The sequence below is a fragment of the Macrobrachium rosenbergii genome, chromosome 51, assembly GCF_040412425.1.
Source record: "Macrobrachium rosenbergii isolate ZJJX-2024 chromosome 51, ASM4041242v1, whole genome shotgun sequence".
NCBI classification, from domain to species: Eukaryota; Metazoa; Arthropoda; class Malacostraca; order Decapoda; family Palaemonidae; genus Macrobrachium; species Macrobrachium rosenbergii.
This window is the reverse complement of record NC_089791.1, coordinates 51,257,883-51,266,421: the sequence shown is the minus strand read 5'-3', so window position 1 is coordinate 51,266,421 and position 8,539 is coordinate 51,257,883. Positions and strand designations below refer to the sequence as shown.

Below are 8,539 nucleotides of genomic sequence, written 5' to 3'. Positions count from 1 at the left end.
GGAAGCTCACTAAACCTACTCTAAAATATAACATTAGGAAACTCATTCCAGATTCTGTCCTGTTTTCAAGTATCACGTTATGTTGGAAAAAAAAAAAAAAAGGCTGTTCCATCACAGCAGCTTTAGGCTGTGCGAAACCGTGGCGGGGGAACATGTATTTCTTTGCAGTACGTCACGTTGCCTATTTGCATATAGAACGGCTAATTATCAAAAGCTGCCGCCCCCGGGTGGGCTCGAACCACCAACCTTTCGGTTAACAGCCGAACGCGCTAACCGATTGTGCCACGGAGGCTTGTATAAAATAGATATCAAATGAAATTTTAATCAGAGTTGAAAACAAATGTTAAGTCCATTTAATGATTTTTTTTTCAAATAACTTGTTTTGCAGTACGTGTCATCAGATGTGTGTCTGATTGCTATATTCCTTGTAGACTGATATTTGTGTATTTTAACTGGCGTTCTGTTCCAATACGTGAAAATCATAATAAAAATGATAGTCATTTCAGTATCAGGCGCTATCATTAACAGTTATAAACGAGAGTACTATCTGTCGGATTAGTTCAGAGAGAATAACTGTGATTATTCTGTTTGCAATCATCTGCGTTAATACTCATTGCTTTTATGTAGCTCTCATGAATAACGACTTTCAATTTTTAGTCGAAGTTAAAAGTTTTTTATTTCATTGTCCTCTTAACACCATAACTTTTAATTTCACTGCCTTCAAAACATCAAAAGCATCACTGCTTTCAAAACATCTTTAGTTAAAATGCTTTTAATTTCACTGCCTTCAGAACGTTATAAGTTAAAATGTTTTAGGTTCCATTGCCTTCAAAACATCACAAGTTGAATGGTTTTTAATTTCACTGCCTTCAAAACATAACAAGTTAAAATGCTTTTAATTCCACTGCCTCCAAAACATCATGGGTTTAAAATGCTTTTCATTCCACTACCTTCAAAACATCACAAGTTAAAATGCTTTTAGTTCCACTGCCTCCAAAACATCATGAGTTAAAATACTTTCCGTTCCAGTGCCTTCAAAACATAACAAGTTAAAATGCTTTTAATTCCACTGCCTCCAAAACATCATGAGTTAAAATGCTTTCCATTCCACTACCTTCAAAACATCACAAGATAGAATGCTTTTAATTCCACTGCTTCCAAAACATCATGAGTTAAAATGCTTTACATTCCACTGCCTTCAAAACATCACAAGTTAAAGTGCTTTTAATTCCACTGCATCCCAATCATCATAAGATAAAATGCTTTTGATGTGCGCTGTCTCGAAAACATCATAAGTTAAAATGCTTTTGATTTGCACGGTCTCCAAAACATCGTAAGTTAAAATGCTTTTAGTTTCACTGCCTTCAAAACGTCATTTCTTTTCCAACAGGATTTTATCGAACAAATGTTTTGGAGAACAAGAAGAATATCAAGACAGCGTGGAGCCTTCGCCAAGGAATGCAAATAGGGCTGCTCCGCTTTTCGTCATCTCAAGGTATTTCATTGCTTGTCCTTTTTCCTAGCTAAGTCTTTTGATTTGATAATTGACTAAGTTGCTTCTTTAATATATACTACTTTTGTCACATTAACTTAACCTTCCCCACCCTCTCTCTCTCTCTCTCTCTCTCTCTCTCTCTCTCTCTCTCTCTCTCTCTCTCTCTCTCTCTCTCAGCAGATAGCTTTGATGTCTATACGTATCTCTAAAATTTGTTGCATAATTTCGAATTAGTTCAAGATGTTAATTTCAGATCAAAATAAGTCAGTTTGCTTTTATATACATCCACTTACATGTGTGCGCGTATGAAATGGCGTATGTTAGATACATCTACTTAATGTGTGTGCATGTATGTACTGGCACGTGTGTGTGTGTGTGTGTGTCGGCATATGTGTGTTCAACTAAATGAGGCAGAGCCAACGTTATGGATACTTTTGCAAAACTCAACACATAGATGCGGAGAAAGGGCAGTGACATGACTGATGCAGTATAATGGACTGGCGTCACAGCTACAGTGGTCTTCGGAAAGTACTTTCAGTCAGAACATTTTCAACAGGGATGAAACGGTTTTCCGCTACATAATGAACTGGCGTTACAGCTACCGTGGTCATCGGAAAGCACTCTCAGTCAGAACATTTTCAACAGGGATGAAACGGCTTTCCGTTACATTCCAGCTTTCCCAGTCCAGCGATGACGTAGATGGCGCGGTCATGGAACAAACAGGTTTTCCACAGTCTTTCCCAGGCAAACGAAATAGTGTCGTAACTTAAACCGGCTACGTCACGATTCCTCAAGTTGATTTTGTATATGATTAAAAATTTTCAGGTGAAAGTTAGATAATGCAGTTACCTAGGTTATTAAAAAATGCTCCTTCCCCGGTTAACGAAGTAACAGGTATTTTTGTCATAACGTAAAACTGTTTTCATAATTTAATTTCTTATCGCATTATTATAAATATAAAGAATAAATATGGAAATTAGATGGTTATACATTAAATAGCAAATAATGTAAATGAACTTGGTTCTGAAGGTTGCATTCGTTCGCAGTGTATACTGCATTGGAGAGAGAGAGAGAGAGAGAGAGAGAGAGAGAGAGAGAGAGAGAGAGATGAGAGAGAGAGAGAGACCAGACAAATTGACAGAGACAAATTGAGAGAAGAGAGAGAGAGAGAGAGAGAGAGAGAGAGAGAGAGAGAGGATGTGTTTGACATTTAGAAAGGAAGATATAAGAGAGAGAGAGAGTGAGACAGAATGTGTTTGACGCTTATTTAGACAGGCAGACAGAGAGAGAGAGAGAGAGAGAGAGAGAGAGAGAGAGAGAGAGAGATGACATGCTTGGCGTTTTAAATAGGCGTGTGGTCATCAGATCTTCATCCAAACCTGTCTCTCTTGCCTGGTGTATCTCTTAAAGTAGAATTGGCAGCGAGATGGTCGAAGCCTGTTGTTGATGTTTTTGTCCTCAATAATCCTTTCGTTGTGTAATAGCTTTCTTTCCATCCCCTGGCCACGATGTCAGCATAGAAAGCTTTCGAGCTTTCTAATTGTCGAATGCAATGCTCAAGTCGGTGAGAATAGAGTGAAAACATTTACTACCTTCGGTTGGGGTAATAATGCAAGCATTTCGAAACTTTACATGTCAGGAAAAATCATTTATTATGTTCATGTTTCTTTTAGTAATATAAGGTCCTCGTACATAGATTGCATCAGAAAATTTAAGGAATGCAGGCATTTGAGAATTCCGCGCAGCTGTTCTTGTAAATATGACCTCTAATAATTCTTAACATGGCCACGCACACACACACACACACACACACACATTTTATATGTGTATATATATAGATATGAATATATATATATATATATATATATATATATATATATATATATATATATATATATATATATATATATATATATATATATATATATATATATATGTATATATATACATATATGTATATATGTATATATATATATATATATATATATATATATATATATATATATATATATATATATATATATATATATATATATATATATATATATATATATATACACACAGATACGAAAATATTTAGATAGCTCGGATTGCGCCACTGCAAAAATCCGGCAGCCCGTCAACCTAACGGTCCGAAAAAAAACCCGAGAGGTTCAGTAGGAGAATAGATGCCAGCCCTCGGGCTGGGGAGTTAAACAGTGGGCCTAGCGACACACTGGCCACGTGTCATAGGCATTGGGACCTGTCCCCAACTGGCTGTCGGCCTAAGAAACAGGAGATCAGCGCTTGTCCTCTGAGCCTACAGAGGCCCAGGAGGACTTTAACTTTTTTTCTAACATACATACAGAGAGAGAGAGAGAGAGAGAGAGAGAGAGAGAAAGCGTGGATAGATATGTGATTTTTTTAACTTGCCCATGTTCGCAGTTAGATAAGCAAAGCACGTTCTTACTGAGGCAGACAGAAGCCACAGAAAGTATCCTATTAAAATCTGAGACCAAAAACTATAATGTCTATTTTTTAGGTGACGACACAAATGCAGGAACTAAGAAACTGTATGGATGAATATTTTGCTCTTGGGAAACTTGTCCTGTTTATGCAAAGGTTTTTAAGTTTGTGAATAATTCCTCTTCTTCAGTGTTTCTTTTGCAGGAATATTCTGGTTATTTCATCCTGAATTCAAGGGTTAATAAAATGAGTAAATTGGTCGAACATTTATGGAGCTTATACTTAATATATGTTTGTCATTCGGTCAGCATATCCATTTTAACGAGAATGGAAATTGTTTATTTCAGATACAAGAGATTGTAGGTCAACATAAAAATAAAAATCCCGTAAGGTTTGAAAAGTGCGTTCATGGAATATTTTAGCTGGGCATGAAACACGCCATAATTCCGTGCTGGTGACCAAAAGGCTTTTAAAAAGCCCCTCCCCCCACCACTCCCCCCGCCAATTAAGAATCAAGTTACCCCGATGCTGCTATTCCCATCTGAAATTCATTTTCAAATTCAGTCCTGAAGATCAAATTGGATTTTGGGAAAAGGCTTGAACGCGGGGATAATTGCGTTTTGTCCGTATTTCATCTCGTATCCATTTGGAAAAGAAAGAGAGGAAAATATGAAAGAAATTTTCCCTCCCCTCCCTCCCCTCTCTCCCCCAACTTTTTTCCTCCATTACTGAATAATGGCGGCGTGAATCTGGCCAATAAAAGCGGAAATTCGCTTGAGGTTAGCATTAACGTCGCCATATTTCTCTCCGACCGTCCGGACTTCATCAGTTTTCAATGGAGCGGAAGAGCTGGATCGCCTTTGGCCCCCTCTCGCTCTTTCTGAGAAGGGCTTTCTTTTGAAAGAGCTTTCTTTTTTGCTGCTGTTGTTGCTTCCAAGTCGTTCGAATGTTTCCATCTTCCCTGCTCTTGTCAAGTAGGCAGTCCTAAGACTTTCAATTAGTGGAATGGCATATGAAATTTAGGCCGAAGGTCAAGCACAAGGAAATACTAGGTCATTCAGTGCTGAAAGGGAAATTTAAGAGTAAAAAACCTGTAAAGGTGCAGCAGTAGGAAAACCTCGCAGTTGCCCTGTGAAACAATTGTTAGGAGAGGGAGGAAAGTAAGATGGAAGAAAGCCAATGTGAACGAAGGTACAGTACAAGAAATGAAAGGGGCTGCAGCTGTGGGCCGAAGGGACGCCACAAAGAACCTTAAGTAATGCTTACAGTGCCCTACCCCCTTACAGGGTGGTTTCAGGGTAACGTTTTTAGGCCCAGATCAGCTCTGTCTACTGAAAGGTGTTTCTTGTTGTCTGTTACCTCGAAGTCTTTCAGTGAAGTTTCAAGATGTTTTTAAACTTCCTATAGCTGTTGGTGTAGGTTATCTTTGCAAATGAAGTCTTTTTTTTTCCTAAAGGATATCGTTGCTTACTTAGAAAAGAGATGTTGTAGGCCTGCCTCTCTCTCTCTCTCTCTCTCTCTCTCTCTCTCTCTCTCTCTCTCTCAGTTACAGATTTGGTATATCTGTTTAGCACTTCCAGGAGTTATTCTCTTATTCTCTCTCTCTCTCTCTCTCTCTCTCTCTCTCTCTCTCTCTCTCTCTCTCTCTCTCTCTCTCTCTCTCTCAGTTACAGATTTGGTATATCTGTTTAGCACTTCCAGGAGTTATTCTCTCTCTCTCTCTCTCTCTCTCTCTCTCTCTCTCTCTCTCTCTCTCTCTCTCTCACATGCTCACCCACATTCAACCATGGCCCTAGCAATGCCACATTAAGGAAAGTGACCACCTTATCAAGATTGTCTATGAACTTTATCCCCCACATTTTAAATAAACTCCATTACCTCATCGAGGCAGGAGAGGCTTGAGGTAGTTTTCAAACTCAAAGACTCATGCATGAAAATATGAAATAGGAATGGATGTATGGGTGGGTGGATAACGATAGAAAGGATTGATAATTAAAATTCATACATGAAACCAAAGGACTGTAGCCTGTAATGTCATACCGTAGCGTGTAATGTCATTCTGTAGCCTTTAATGTCATACTGTAGCCTGTAATGTCATACCGTAGCGTGCAATGTCATACCGCAGCCTGTAATGTCATACCGTAGCCTGTAATATGATTCAGCGACTTTCTGAAAACTCAGACAGGTAAACATCAAAATGAAAAAGTCAGAATGATGTCAATAATAGATATATAACACTTTAACAAAATTTATACTTTGTTGAAAATCGTAATTAATCGTAGAATGAGCTGATGGCATTAATATCAATCCGATATTGTATTATTTGGACCTAAATGGAGAATTAGAGTGTTTATATATTGTAATTATGTGAGGTTAATATTTTTATTATTTTTGAATATGAGATTCGAGTGCTCTCGAAAGATCCCATAATATGTGCATCATATGATATCAGGATAATTGCGGATTGTAGTTTTCCATTATTATTATTATTATTATTATTATTATTATTATTATTATTATTATTATTATTATATACAACTCTCCCAGTAATTAATATTTTGTGATATCAAGATAAGTACGGATTTTATTATTATTATTATTATTATTATTATTATTATTATTATTATTATTATTATTATTATTATTATTATTATTATTATTATGCAAAGAACAATCTCGTTTGTCAGTTGCAAATAAGAAAAAGAAAGCCCCCTTGTGTAAGGGTTTTGGAAATATATTAAATTAAGAATAGAGAATACTTCATAGCCATAGAAGGCTAATGCCCACTTTGTCTGAAGAAATTGAAGACTTACAAATTTTCTGGCGAAAGTTATAAAGTGATATTTGCATATTAGAATAATTAAGCACCTGTACGCAATGGAGGTTGTTCTTGTTACCTTTATTATTATTATTATTATTATTATTATTATTATTATTATTATTATTATTATTATTATTATTATTAAATCTTCACAGCAGCCTGTGCATTAAAGATTACCAAAAATTGCAATTATTTGATTCGTGAGAGAGAGAGAGAGAGTCGGAAAAGTACACAGCTGAAAGATTGAAGTGCTATAGTCCTTGAAGAGAGAGAGAGAGAGAGAGAGAGAGAGAGAGAGAGAGAGAGAGAGAGAGAGAGAGAGAGAGTACGCAACTGAAAGATGGAGGTATTTTTGTTATTGGAGAGGTTTTTATCAAAGGCAAATGTTTCATGCTTTTGGACAGAGAGAGAGAGAGAGAGAGAGAGACAGAGAGCGAGGCTTCTTATATACCGTTTGTAAACACACCAAAGGACAGCCTTCAGCCACCCCTCCCCCCACTTCGAGTGTCGGCAAGAAACAAGGAACGGCCTTCGTGGGTCACCCAGAAGATAGATACGACAGAAGAAGAAGAAGAAGAGAGAGAGAGAGAGAGAGAGAGAGAGAGAGAGAGAGAGAGAGAGAGAGAGAGATTTATAAGTGTTTGCTTCCATGTTGTACAGAAGGAGGGCGGCCCTTTTCCACTCCTCCTGCAGTCATCTTCTCTATTTAGCGAAGGAGGTGTTTAGCAGGCGGGTGACGCAGAGGCATTCTCATTAGGGGGTAAATTAGGCTTTGGGATTTGAGAGCATCTGTTGATGGACGATAGCCATGTTCTCTCTCTCTCTCTCTCTCTCTCTCTCTCTCTGTGTGAGGGAGGGTCTCAGAGTTACGCGCGCATGCGCAGTAGCGTTGTTGCTTAGTTGTTATCGTGAGAGTCTTTTCAACGTAGAAAAACAATTCTTTTTCTATTTATTTCTCGCTTCAGTGATATTCAATGTCGTCCAGACGTTTAGCATTGATATTCTATAGCAAAAAAAAAAAATCCAAAAACAAATAAATATCTATTAATGCCAATATCAGAAATATCATGATTTAATATTCAATTTTTTTTTTGAAGACGGTACTTAGAAGGTTATATTCGTTGTAAGGGAACAAACTGTTGTTGTAAGTTGGCCTTGCACCAGCACGAGATCTTGTTCCTTGCACAGTTTTAAAACCATTCTTCCTTATATAGATCGTTTACAATCATTGTCTTTTACACTATATATATATATATATATATATATATATATATATATATATATATATATATATATATATATATATATATAATATATATACATATATGGTATATTATATGTATATATATATATATATATATATATATATATATATATATATATATATATATATATATATATATATATATATATATATATATATATATATATATATATATATATATATATATATATATATATATATATATATATATATATATAGAGAAAGAGAGAGAGTGACCAGGGTTGCAATCTTGAAGACTTACTTTTTTGTAAATACAAACTAACGTATTTAAGAACTTTACTGTAAAGATAAAATTATTGCATATAGTGGTTTTAGGCAGTAAGCAAATGTGATATATATTTCATATTCATTAAGCAGAGGACGAAGCTGGGACTTTTTCATCTGCATAAAAAAAAATGATAATTTATGTTGGGAAAGACACTGATTCAGAAAGAGAAAAACAAGTATGTAAACAGATACAAAATAGACAGACAGACAGTTAGACGGGGTTAAG

At 36.2% G+C, this 8,539-nt stretch overlaps 1 long non-coding RNA gene and 1 other non-coding gene across 3 annotated transcripts in view; one reads left to right on the top strand and one right to left on the bottom strand.

Annotated features, from left to right (window-relative positions):
- Nucleotides 1-218: 218 nt before the first annotated feature.
- Nucleotides 219-292, bottom strand: TRNAN-GUU (transfer RNA asparagine (anticodon GUU)). The gene has a single exon. It is a non-coding gene; the product is annotated as a tRNA-Asn (tRNA).
- A 1,097-nt stretch (nucleotides 293-1,389) lies between these two features.
- LOC136833400 (uncharacterized) overlaps nucleotides 1,390-8,539 on the top strand; it is a 217,219-nt gene continuing 210,069 nt past the window's right edge. For both annotated transcript variants that reach the window (XR_010851455.1, XR_010851454.1), the window contains exon 1: nucleotides 1,390-1,495. This is a non-coding gene — a long non-coding RNA (uncharacterized lncRNA). The remainder of the gene's footprint in view (nucleotides 1,496-8,539) is intronic.